The sequence below is a fragment of the Macaca nemestrina genome, chromosome 14 (assembly GCF_043159975.1).
Source record: "Macaca nemestrina isolate mMacNem1 chromosome 14, mMacNem.hap1, whole genome shotgun sequence".
Taxonomy (NCBI): domain Eukaryota; kingdom Metazoa; phylum Chordata; class Mammalia; order Primates; family Cercopithecidae; genus Macaca; species Macaca nemestrina.
The window spans coordinates 46,274,486-46,288,037 of NC_092138.1; the positions used below are offsets into that span (position 1 = coordinate 46,274,486).

At 37.3% G+C, this 13,552-nt stretch overlaps 1 protein-coding gene and 1 long non-coding RNA gene across 14 annotated transcripts in view; one reads left to right on the forward strand and one right to left on the reverse strand.

Annotated features, from left to right (window-relative positions):
• LOC105489080 (uncharacterized) overlaps window positions 1–1,920 on the forward strand; it is a 50,116-nt gene extending 48,196 nt beyond the window's left edge. The window contains exon 4 of the long non-coding RNA XR_011612610.1: window positions 1,810–1,920. This is a non-coding gene — a long non-coding RNA (uncharacterized lncRNA). The remainder of the gene's footprint in view (window positions 1–1,809) is intronic.
• The window catches only part of LOC105489077 (basonuclin zinc finger protein 2), a 448,875-nt gene that overhangs the window by 20,131 nt on the left and 415,192 nt on the right, over window positions 1–13,552 (reverse strand). The gene's annotated exons all lie outside the window — the stretch shown is intronic.

Here is a 13,552-nt window from a genome sequence, read left to right on the forward strand (position 1 = left end):
ATTATCATGGAAAAACCTAACAGACCCTATCTTAAAAGGGTGATCGAATTTACCACCGTGAATGGAAATCACGCCATCATGTACTGCTCGTTAGGACACACTAAGAAAGGCACAACATCACTTTTGTGGCATTCTTCTAATGATATGGTTTGGCTGTGTCCCCACCCAAATCTCATCTTGAATTGTAGCTCCCATAATCCCCAAATGTTGTGGGAGGGAGCCGATGGAAGTTAGCTGAATCATGGGGGTAAGTCTTTCCCGTGCTGTTCTTATGACAGTGAATAAGTCTCATGAGATCTGATGGTTTTATAAAGGTTTTATAAAGTTCCCTGCACATACTCTTGCCTGCTGCCATGTAAGATGTGACTTTGCTCCTCCTTTGCCTTCCACCATGACTGTGGGGCCTACCTAGCCATGTGGAACTGTGAGTCCATTAAAACTCTTCCTTTAATGGACAAACACACTGTAAAAACTTCAAAACCTCAAGCCAATCATCAGAAATCATCAGGCAAACCAAAATTGAGGGACATTCTACAAAACAGTAGATAGTACTCTTCAAAGTGTAAAGTTCAGGAAAGATTTATTAAAAATAAAGAATGGTTCCAGATTAGAGGGGACTAATCAAATAAAGTTGTGTGATCCCAGACCAGAAAAAAGACATTAGTGGGAAAATTAGCAACAATTGAATAAAGTCTCTAGATTAGTTAGTAGTATTATACCCATCTGAATTTTCCAGTTTCAGTCACTGTGCTTTGATTATGTAGAATGTTACACTAGAGGAAGCATGATTAGAGGCATAAGGGATCTGTACTGCTTTTGCAAGGGAAAAGTCTCTCCTCAACCTGTGGACATAAAATTCTCTCTGAAACACTGCCCTATGGTCTGAATCATCACAGCTAGTTCGATTAAGTGGGTATTTGTCATTTACTTGAATTACTTTTTTTAAAAAGCCCTGATAGTTATGTGCCCTGCTTTGTAAGGCTCACTCCTAGCATCCTACCATTTTACATAAAGAATATGTGTAAGTACGTGCATGTGGGTGTCCATTCCTAAGAAAACTGTCAAACACATAAGGGTGCAGGTATATGGCAACCCCAGATGATCCTGAAGTCCTGCCATCAGCATTTTCAAAACCTCACTCATAGCAGTTGGTATCGTTCACATCCTACTTTTGGAACAGGGGTAACATGGAAGAATGTTGGTGGTATAGGTAAACAGAGAAATAATTTGTGATTTTTAAATAGATTATCTCATTTGACCCCTATCATAACTTCCAGAGCTCAGAGAACAGATGAGAAATCAGGAGAGAAGAAAGCTAAGATAGGTTGTTAAGGTTGCCAAGATATTAATTTGAGGCCCAAGAGTTGAACACAAAAATTCTGACTCTAAGTTCAGAGTGTGTCAACAGTACTCAGTGGCTGTCATTCCATGATGCCATTTCCCAGGTAAGCCCATTGAGTTTGTGGTAGTAAAAAGCAGGACTTCTGAGGAAGTCTTTCTCTAGAATGTTATAATGTCCTCTTCTGTACCATCTTTCTTGTACCATCAAATCTACTCTCTTGAGTGTCCTTTTACAGAGCCTTTCACTACAGATTAATTTCTCAGGCTGAGCCCCAATCTGAGCAACGTACAGTCATATCTTCCCCAGGTTCTTCCAAGGTAGCCTGTACCTAAATCTACATGTCAATGAAGTACTTACACAACTGACAGCCTCTGGTATTAAAATGCACCTCAGAAACCATAGCAACTGATCAATCCCACCTGAGGCATCTCATTTCCATCACCCTTCTGTCTTCTTTCTCCCAACAGTACAGAGCAGTCCCATATGGTTTCTCCTGGCCCGCCACAATGCTCGCTACTATTTCTAAAACTACTGCCTTTCAGACTGTCTTCTAGCGCTCAGTTGTTGTCTCTGCTAAAATGGAGTCTGTTACATTAAACCACTTGCTTCCGGTGAAAGAGATCCAGGTAAGTATGATTTAGAACTCTGATAGTTCCTGAATCATAAAAGAGAATTTTCATTTACAGTGGTAATAGAAGCAGCAATTTATACTTACACAGATAAACAACAAAGCATATTTGCAAACAAATATACTTAGGAACGGGACATACAGCTCAATAACACCAAACTAGATTCCCCTTGATAGTGCCATAGGTGTCCTTTCCAAAGAAGTCATCATTGGCTGGGTGTTGTGGCTCATGCCTGTAATCCTGACATTGAGGAAGGCCAATGTGGGAAGATGGCTTAAGCCCTAGGCAACATGGCAAGACCCTGGCTCTACGAAAATTAAAAAACTAGCCAAGTGTGCTGGTCCGTGCCTATAGTCCTAGCTAGTTGGGAGTTTGAGGTGTAAGGATTCCTTGAACCCAGGAGGTTGAAGCTGCAGTGAACCATGATAGTGCCATTGCACTCCAGCCTGAGCAACAGAGCAAGAGTCTGTCTCAAAAAATAAAAAGTCATTATCAATTTGATCAAGAGTATCTAATTCATCACATTTATAAATGGAGAGACTGCAACAAGAAACAAATTGATCTTATACAACCCAACAAGTGTGCAAGCTGGATGCTAAGAATGGCTATCAGTTTTACTGTATCTTTAACCTGGTTGAAAGGAGTTAGAAAGCATCAAAGGGAAAACAGAAATGCCAAGGTTTTTTCTGAAGATCTTTGTGATAGAAATAAGTATGTTTTGGTACTGTGATTCTGAAACACTAGTTTAAGACTCTTCTGTGAAGGTAACGACCTCTATGCATGGTCTATACTGCTATTCAAAAATGGACCAGTGTCAGTTGGATGGCTTTTTTCTTTTTTTAACTCATCTGCAACAAAAGTAACCATTTGGAAAATTTAGGACAACTGGATACTGCTACAACAACTAAAGTCATGACACATTTTTTCAGTCAATTTATGTTTATTATATTTAACTTAAGTATGGGAAAAACTAGTCCTCCTCACAAACAGTGTAAATGGTCAAACTTTACAAAAGTAAATTAGAGTTATAAAAAGAATTAGGTATTATCGTGGAGTAAACACTAATAAAACAAAAATTCAGTCTGTTAGGCCAGGATGAAGATCCCAACTACCAACCAACTCATGCTGGGCCACAGGTCTTCTGCATGAATAATATGTTAACATCAGAGTATATAACTGAGCTCGTGGCCCTCCATGCAGTTTTGTAGTTACTGAGTCAATTCTTTTAGGTTTTCCCATTTGTAACCAGAGTACAGTGACTTTTAACCCTTCAGGTTGAAAAATGTTACTGACAAAATAAGGATAAGATTTACCATGTTAAGTAAAATGCAAGGTATTATTATAAGTGTTGATTTCCTGTGAAAATAACTATACTGTTAATTAAAAGTTGAGTAACACCAAATAATATAGACTTATAAACCAGTTTTACAGGGTTGAGAAAAAGTATAAAAGACTTAAAATATTTACATCTACACATGTGAAATAAAAAGACTTCCTTTTGTTGCTTCATTGGAACTGGTGATTATCACTCGTAGAAATCTGGCACCCTGTTCCTGTATGGCTCTGCCAAGTGACTTTTTAAAACGTTTTGTTGTAGGATCAAATGCATGGTTTAAATGGTTTCATTTGAGTCCTTTTCCACACCAAAGCAGTTTAATGATTTGTAGTTTTAAAATCAAAGTAAAAAAAAAGGTTGATTGGTTTCTCTTATTGGGAAAGAAGGAAAGTAGGGAAGGAACGGATGTGAAGAGATGGAAGAGAAACCAAATAAGGGGCTTTGGGATAATCAGACTGTCGAGGGACCTCAGGCTCAGTCCAACATGGAGCCCACCTGTGTTCATGGCAGGCTACAAGTTACATCACAGCACATAGGAAAACAACCGCTTTCTTTCTGTCCAAGAATGGAAATGAGGAAGAAACACTGCACAGAGCACAGATCTAAGGCCTCTTTGCTCCAGTAGTCAAATTGTTAAGAAATAAGCAGCCAGACAGGGTGACTCATGCCTGTAATCCCAGCAGTTTTGGAGGCAGAGGCAGGCAGATCACTTGGGGTCAGGAATTCGAGACCAGCCTGGCCAACACAGTGAAACCCCATCTCTACTAAAAATACAAAAAAATTAGCCCGGTGTGGCAGAGGGCACCTGTAATCCCAGCTACTTGGGAGGCTGAGGCATGAGAATCGCTTGAACCTAGGAATTGAAAGTTGCAGAGTGAGACTCTGTCTCAAAAAAAAAAAAAAAAAAAAAAAAAGGCAAAACAAGAAGCAAACACTGTATGTGTAAAAGATTCAATTATATGTACTTAGTTTCAGTCAAGTTTAAGGCATAATTTAAAGGAAAATACTCAAATGATTAGCTAAAAACTAAAAGTATTTCCCCCTTGATATAACTGTAGAGCTTTTAATTAAATGACACTGACCTGCAGGGACTGCTGACTACCTAAAACAAAATCAGAGTTTTGTGAGATGTGTTTATTTTTTCATGTCTAGATCGGCACAATGTGCTATCTTAAGAAATTATTTCATCATAACCACACTGGCAATTTATTTTCATAACCAGTTTCCTGTTGTACTTTTCTAGTCTTTTTCCTTCTGTGTTAATTCAAATATCAAAGCAAGAGGAATAGGGTAGAAGGTAGGTAACTTACCGAATTTTAAGCCTACCTAGCTTAAGTATACCATTAGGTAAAATGAAACAGTAATTGCTGAATTAAAAATTGATGAGACAGTGCTATGCAAAACTGAAATCATAAATTTTACCAGGTTTTCTAGATGCTCAAGTCTTAGGGGTAAAGAAATTATGAGCTATCTATACAATGGAATAGTACTGCACAATAAAAAGAGTTAAGCTACCGACATACACTACAACATGGACGATTCTTCAAAAGCATTATGCTAAGAATGAAAGAGGTTAGACCCAAGGACATACATACTCTACTGTTCCAAGCATATGAAATTCTGGAAAAGGTAAGATTATGGGAACAGAAAGTGGATTAGTAGTTGCCAGGGGCATAGGGTGGAGAAAAGGGACTGAGTACAAAACAACACTAGGGAACTTTTTGGGGTGGTGAGAATGTTGTACACCATGATTGCGCTGAGGTTTCTATGGCCATATAGATTGTACACTTAAAATTGCTGGATTTTATTGTATGGAAAGTATACTTCAATGAAGTTGATTCAAAAAACTAAATCATGCAAATTGCTTGAACTCTCACACACATAACTCAACATTTACAGCTTTCCACTGTTTATAAGCCACCTCACTCCTTGCCTCCTGTATTACAGCACGGCCAAATCACAGGTACACATGCTCCCATTTGCTCCTATTAGTGGAGTGTGCAAGACAATCCACTGTGACACGGTGAGTCAACAAGAAAATTCCTATTTATTTTTACCTAAAGGTGGTTTTTTTTTGCTAATATCATACACACATACACATACACACACACACACTTTAGAAATAGCTTTACATATACATATATGAGGGTACATGCTCATATATTTTTACTAATGGGGTGTGTAATCATAAAACTATGGAGACTGCCTCCCTACAGAACTACCACCAATATGTAGCAGGCATGTGCTATGTACATACACCTTCACAGACACTCTATAAGACACTGATAATCCACCTTTGCTTGCCTCCACCTGCCTTTGTGCTGACCTCTTGGTTAGGTGGACATGTATCAGAATGCGACCCAGAAATTAGGAGATATATCATCTAACTTCTGGATCACCTCAGGAGTGAGTGATGGGCTCAGACCATTATGTCAGGTAATATGAACAGGGGCATTCGATAAACTTCTAGCTAGGGATCAGCAAATGGAAAACTCCTAGATCCCACGTGGGTTGGAGAGAGCTGGCTCTGAGTGCTGAAGGCAGGAGTTTCAGGGAGATATTCTGTGGAAGAGAAACCTTTAAGCATTACAAACAGTTCTGAAGGAAACACTTATACATAATATGTGCAGTCCTCTTCTCTCTCATTCTCCTGCTAGTTACCTGTTCTGTAACTGAGGTAGGTACATATGTAATAAGCAGATATTTTAATCTTAAATTGTCATTGTAAAGCCAATATTTAAACTCTTATTAGTCAAAAAGTTTAACTGATCTGACTGCTCCCTACTATTTCATTTTTTTCCCTTTTTTGTTACATTATGTTTCTCTCTCTAATTTGTAAGACTTGGCTTTCCAAAGTGTGCACGGGTCAATGTTGTGTGTCTATGTGCCTGCATGTGTGTGTATGAGCAGGCAAGATGGGGAGAAGAATAAAAATGGCCACACAAAAAAATTCTTATTGAAAACAATAGATTCTGGGAAGCATTTAGGGAAATTTTTCAAGCAATGTTGTGATAATTTCTGAGAAACACTTAAAATTATGTGGAAAAAGAACTTGGCATGTTTATTTGTTTTAGCAGATTTACATTAAACACATATTTCTTGCTGGGCACTGACGAAGAAAGATGCACTGCTAGTATACACAATATACATCAGAGCAGTTTGCTTGTGTAAGTAAACAAAATTATACCGTTCTCTATTCACACAAAGCTCTTTTATGTGACTGTGCTTTTCCAAAATCTCGGGCTAATGTTTCTAGGAGGCCAGCTGGAACAACTGTAATATTTGTAGGCAGAATGAAACATACTCATTCATATATTGGTTGTACCAAATGGTTCAAATTAGAACTTTCTTTTTTTTTTTTTAATCAACATTTGTTTTGGGTAATGAAAGCCCCACTCAATTTCCATGATTTGGAAATTTGTTATTTTGCAGAATTTCTCAACAGCATCACTTTACCTTCAAAATACAATGCTGACCAATCACATCCCTATTCTCCTTTCTAGGACAGAGATGCCCCATGAGCAAGAGTCTTCAGGGTGTGGCATGGGCAGAAAGAATGATTTCCAAATAAAAATTCAGACTGGACTTCACTTGCTAACATTGATCTATGTGAACAAATATGCTTTCCTCATCCACCCCAAACTGCCTTTGTCACGAAGTAAGTATGCAAACATTAGAGATAGGTGTATACCAGCTTGCTGTGATTACACAGCTAATGCTAAATGCAGTTTGTCCAGATAATAAAAGACTTAATTTGAAATATCTTTCCTATTCTTCCTCTGCCCAAGGGGACATGAATGCTACGGGAATATCCACCATTGGTTAGAATGCTGGGGCTCTCAGAAAACTCTGCATTAAATAAGTTCCCATCAAGATAAATCCCTTATTAGTCTTTGTTAGCTGACATGCTAACATTAACATTAAAATCTTCTTCCTGTAAACACTGACTGCATATAAAGACTGATATTACAAAGGGGTTACTCATTACACACATGTGCATGTACACAAACACACACATGAATACAGAAACTACTGACCTTGACTCACTCTTATTATATATTACTCTCATTATAAATCAGTCTTATTCAAAGTGCTCCAACCTAGCGAATGGTGATATAATGAGGTGAGGCATATCAAACTACTTGCAAAAAAAAAGTACATAGTCAAAGAATGCCTCTCCTTGGATAAAAGTGGAAGTTTGAGGAGCATGACCCTTGACTCTAGTTCTTAGAAGGAAGAAGCAACACAGCAATTTTATGTAACTTTGAAGTAGTGGCTTTGATATATTTTCCAGTATACAAATATTTATATTTTTTTCTGATCCATATTTGAAAAAATTTTCCCAATGGAAAGGATATATTTTTAAAGAAGTAATGTATTCACAATTTGAACAATATACTCTCCAAAAATGATCACCCCTCTAACAAAAATAACATAACCAAAATGCCAGGGCACTAGTTTCATGTGGGTCTTGTGATTTTTAAAACATATTGCTTGACATTTGATTTTAAAAATTCTCTGTTACAGAATGTTCTTGATTATGGACCAGATAAGAATGTATAATTCATAGAGTACTATCCCTTTTTTCTTCAGTAACAGTCTATACAGCGTTTTTATTTTAAAAACAGTGATTATGATAGATCACTCTGGGGTTACAACATATTTAATCATAGAAGCTCCAGCTAAGCTCTATTAAAGGCCTGTCAGGATTTCTTCCTTGTACTGAGGAATTTTAGCTTGTCTAGCTTAAAACCAGCCATATGCATTTCCTCTATGGGCATTTGTTTGCAAATAAATAAAGCAGGTGCCTTGCTTTGCCATATAAAAAAATTCAAAGGAGTAAATTACTTTCTGCAATGTCTGGAACTGCACTTCAAAGATTCCAAAGTATTTTTCAAGTTACTTCGCTCCATTGTAAATCAAACCTGAGAAACTTCTACAGACACAATATATTTTAATATTTAATAAGAATATCTTAGGAATAATTTAAGTTTCAAAATAGAAAATACTAAATCCAGTTGATATTCCCAGTATACCAATCTTTAAAATCAAATTACCTATGAGTCCTTAACTTAAGCACAGAATACCTAGCCCTATACCTTTAGGCTAAAGCAGATTTTATATCTTGATTAGGCTAAATATAACATACACAAATTCGACCTTAGAGGAAAATAAAATTAATGTTCACATGTAAAGAAGAGTCGTATTAAAATCTGTAAGCCTTAATAAAAACCCAGCTTTACAATTCTATTATTCTACTATTGATGCCTAGAATCTGAACACATAATTTTAATTAAAATGTTAAAACTCTTTTACTTTTAACCAACTTGTGTAACCAATGTATTTTTAGAATATGTGTATATGACTGAAAGTATGCCTTTATCTGCAAGTTCCTGTATTATCATATATTCTGGATGTTTCCCTTGATGTTTCTGTCTGGTGCTGCTTATCACTGATGTGATTAGAGTCACTAATTCTTTTGGATTAACTTTGACTCCCAGTCAATTCAATGATCAATCAGTTCAACTAAAAATTTTGCTTGAAAACTAGGGAAACTGCCCAAGGAGTCCCTAAGAGGTCTTGGAAACCCCCAAATCATACCAGTAGGGTTTGTGAAAATTCTGCAACTTGAAGATAACAAAATAAATGTTATATATCAATAAAACTATGTAAACAAATATCTGTAGTCTTTCGGAAATCTTTGCAGCTCCAAAAACTAGCAGTATTTGTATACAAGAACTTCACCTCAAACCCTTTAATAGTTCTTCACATGGAGATGATAACTAGCAGAGATTCTGGAGGGTACTTATTTTATACTTTAGAACAGCAAAGGAACCATTTGTGATACTTAAGGAAAACACTAGAAACAGGAGGAAACAAAGGGACAGTCCCTGCAGTGGCCTTGTTTTCTTGTCCACTCAGACATAAAGATAAAACCCTGGTCTTAGGACAGCTATAAATCTGCTTGCTTTACAATAAACAGAACTCACCAGAGCCCTCTCTGATATTTTTTCTTTGAGGTCTACATTTTCTAGCTTACCTCTCCTTGCATAACCAAAGTTCTGCTACTAAATTTGTAGATAGTTTCTAAATACTTGTTGGGGCTTTACATTTCTAAACATAAACGCCAGAGTCCCTTGCATTTCCAGACATGCTTTCCCACAATGTCTGAAAAATAGCAAAAACAGGTGCAAAAAATTTTCTTTACATGATGATGGTGATTTTACACATCAAGGAAGGGCCAAAACTTGAACAATTCAAGGCTACAATCTCTAATCTTTGAGGTTTCATCTGCACAAAAAGATTACTGATATTGGTATAGAACTTCCAAAGCTTGAATGGATGATTCTACTTCACATATTATACTCTGAATTACTTTACAACTGAAGGTGATTGAACAACCCCAAGGAACTTTAACGTATTCATTAGGATGTGAGGGAGTAGGGGGAGAAAGGGACGGAACACTCACTAAGCAGTATTCCATAAAACAGTGAGGACTGAGTATTCCATAAAACACACTGAGGACTGAGTGTGTGATTGAACAGAAAGATGTATTAGGAGATTTAACTTTGTTCTTTTCTGGGTATAAGAATAGCCGTAGAACACAAAGATTAATTTCCTGCTTTAGCATTCATCAGGGAACAGCACATTATTACTTGTAACACATACACAAGGCTGTTGATGGATCTACTTTCCTTTGATTGCTCAGATTAAATGTGTTCCTATAAAAGACACCCACACAAACACATGTGTGTATACTTATAAATCCACATAGCATTAATAGTTTGTGTTTCTGTATATTTATAAGCCACTATCAACATAGAGACTATATATTTTATTGGGCCACAAAAGAGAGGTGTTTGGGGTTTGGTGGCTGACTGAACAAATATAGATCAAAAACAGAATAATCAGAGTAAACAATCAATATATGTTACTATAACAAAAACTCAGAAATTCAAAATGAAAAAGGATAAAAGGAGAAAGCGTACATTACAGAGCACAAGGTAATAACGGCGTCTGCGTGCCTTAATACCCTCTCATCCCAGCAGTCCTGACTTTCTAAGCAGCCCACTTCTCCACATTAACGGTAGTCATTTGGAGAGCAGCAAACGTGCCATTAGAAGCACTTTTACAAGTGTATATTCATCCACCAATTAGCTTAATGTGGCCGCTTTCTGCATATTTTCTATCCAGGCTTGCACAAATCTTATTAATATTTCCCCCTAGCGCTTTGACAGATTACCTTGTCATTATGCATCCTGGAGCCTTTTAAACAATATGGGTAAACTACTGTTTGTGAGGTTAATGACAATTATCCCCTAATTACTGCATAAGTCACTCAGTCCACTTTATCTCATAGGCAGGGTTCTGCTCTGTGTATCTGCCATTGTGTCACTGTAAATGAATCTTGTATTGCTATGTTTATCTGCCATTGCCTTGTAAATTATACTGACAGAAGAATGAACAAATTACTGCATGTCATCACTTAAATAGTACTTCTGAAATAAAAATAAAACAGCTTCAGCACAGAGCTTAAATTTTAGTGGATCACAATTAGTAAAAACATATTTAATGTTTTATGTTGCATTTTGGAGTGATAGCTTGGAATTTAGTAGTGGAATCACAACAACGGAAATGGGGGTGAGTGGGAGGTGAAAAGTAATGAGAAAAAAAGTTAAAGGCAGGGCGGGGGGGGGTGGTTAACTAAAATTGTAATGCCAATATGATGACCTGAATACATTTCCTATTATTTTGATAGCTGATATGGCATTCTGGAAGTATTTTCCAAGGTTCATCAATTTTAAATCAAATTAAACGGGTTAGGTATAAGCCACACTCTTCAGCTGGGATCATTTTTTTCGGTGACTTATAACTAGTTCAGACATAAAACACAGAATCTTTGTAATTGAGAACAGATAATGTAATAAAGGCCACAGGCTAAGCCAATTTCATTGATGCATTTTTAAACATTATTAAACAGGTTCAGAAACAATGTTTCCAAAGTTGCATTTGAAATTGTTTAATAATGTTTACATCAGTGAAATTAGTTTAGGCCATTGCTGCATCACAGTGACCACATCTGCTCTGATAAAATTTACAGGGAAAATTAGGACAAAATGAGCATCTTTAAATAATAATTTAAAAAAGACAGACTGCATCAACTGCAGATAATTTAGAAGAATTTGTTTTTAATCTGAAATCTATGATTCTGCAGATTATCAGGTAAATAAATGTTTGTATGAGAACAGGAAGAAACATCTGGCTTCCTGAGATGACTGCCATTTATTGAGTATCTTAAAACATTTTCAAATGTAAAATATTACACCAAGGTGGCTGATAACTGGCAAGCATAAGTAACAGGGCCACACCAATGTGAAGGATAGCTTTCAACTCTCAATTAATTGGGCATGCAGAAAGCTTGTATCAAATCACCTTATGACAGCCACGGGTTTGTACAGAGAGGCTCGTAACACTGATGATAAAGCTGTTTGGTAGAAACATGCATGTACACCATACAGTACCTCTTGGTGCACTTGCTGAACAGGCTGGAAGAAACAGCTGCAGCAAAAGGAAAGGGAAACATGAAAGCCAGAAGTTGACAGGCCTCGCCCAGGGAGTCTAAGCACAACCCCTTGGGGTCTGATCCCCAGAGAGTAATCTCAGTGTCTGTCCTGCATGAAAGCAATGCAACTTCACCTGAGCAGGTGCTGCAGGCAAAAACGGAAGTGCCATACTCTTTTCTTTTAGTCTTTGCAGTTAAGGGGACTGAGATGCCAGTTAAGACAGACATCACTGTGACAGCCAATAAAGGGTTAAAATCTTTCCTGATTTATTTAACTATCTAGGCTATCTATGGATATAAGGCTGAGGAAAGTGAATTTCTAAATCATTAACTTTCTTTATCTTTTAAGGCTGGATTTCGTTGCCTTTTTACCTGTGCTAATGATGTATCTATTTCGCAGCCTGGGGAAAATAAGGTGTGTTTAGGGGACACAATTAACAGCGAAAAACTCATGGTGTCACCTCAAAGAAGGTAAGCACCAACGGGATTTTACTGAGTTGGTGAAATCAGTGCTGGTTACAGAAAGGGGAGCAATCCTGGAAGGATCAATATACATGCCAAAAGGTACCTGGGTATAAGTTAACAGATGAAGACAGCCATTAAGAAAACAGCAGGATTTCCCTACCCACTTTAATCCACTTTCTACACACTTTCATCAAATTTCAAAAAAACGAGGTTGGGAATATTTCACTCCCCTTCTTAGCAAACCTTTCCTGGCTCCCTATTGCACACAGATTAAATAATAAATCCTCTTACCTGGCATCTGAAGTCCCCTCAATGTAGACTCAACCTACATTTTCAACATTATCTCCTGCCAAGACCTCTGAAGCTCCAGCTACAAAGACTTACTTGCCATAAATGATCCTGAACACTGCAAAATCTCACCTACTTCTGCACCCCTCTCCCTTTCTGGAATGCCCATTTTCACACTTCAAAGCCCACTGAAATTAACCTCTCCATGAAATGTTTCCTACCCTACCTTTTTCCTTCCACCTTCCCACTTCCATTAAGAATGACCTGCCCCTTTCGTGATCTGCTTGTATTTCAGTGATCTGCTTATATTTCTCTGTCAAGTAGGTCTCTTTATTTCAGGTTTATTGTCCTTGATATCCCCACTGCCAAGAGGAGTCAATGCTCATGGAGTTTATAAATGGTATGAATGTAGGAATTGGGAGGCAGCTTAGAAGTCATCTAGTGCTATGTTTTGTCTTTACATAGGAGGAAATTAACAAGTAAGTATCTTGCTCAAGATCAGGAGGCTAAAGTGTAAGTAGTTGACTTGGGACAAGAATCTAGCTGGCCTGACCTGGTCAAGTGCTTTTCCTAAAAATGTAAACTAGTTCCCCAGGACCAATGGTGCAGAGTGGCAGCATCATTACTAGTGTGCTAGGGGTGGAGAACAAGCTAAGAATGACAGTTTTAGCAAAATGCATATATTTTAATCTTCGTTGTTTTTTACCCTGCAAGTACCAGTAAGTTACCTATTATTCTTAGAAAATGCTTTTGGGAATGAGATTACCTTTATGTGGTACATTTTCTTGATCAAAGGTAAATCCCAGTATACAAAAAATTAGCAAACTGCAACACTGTCTCTCATACAGTTGGCAGTTCTGTAAAGGCCTATGGAGTGAATAAATGAGTTAAATGAGCCAGCTTAATATTAGACACAGAAATAATGAATC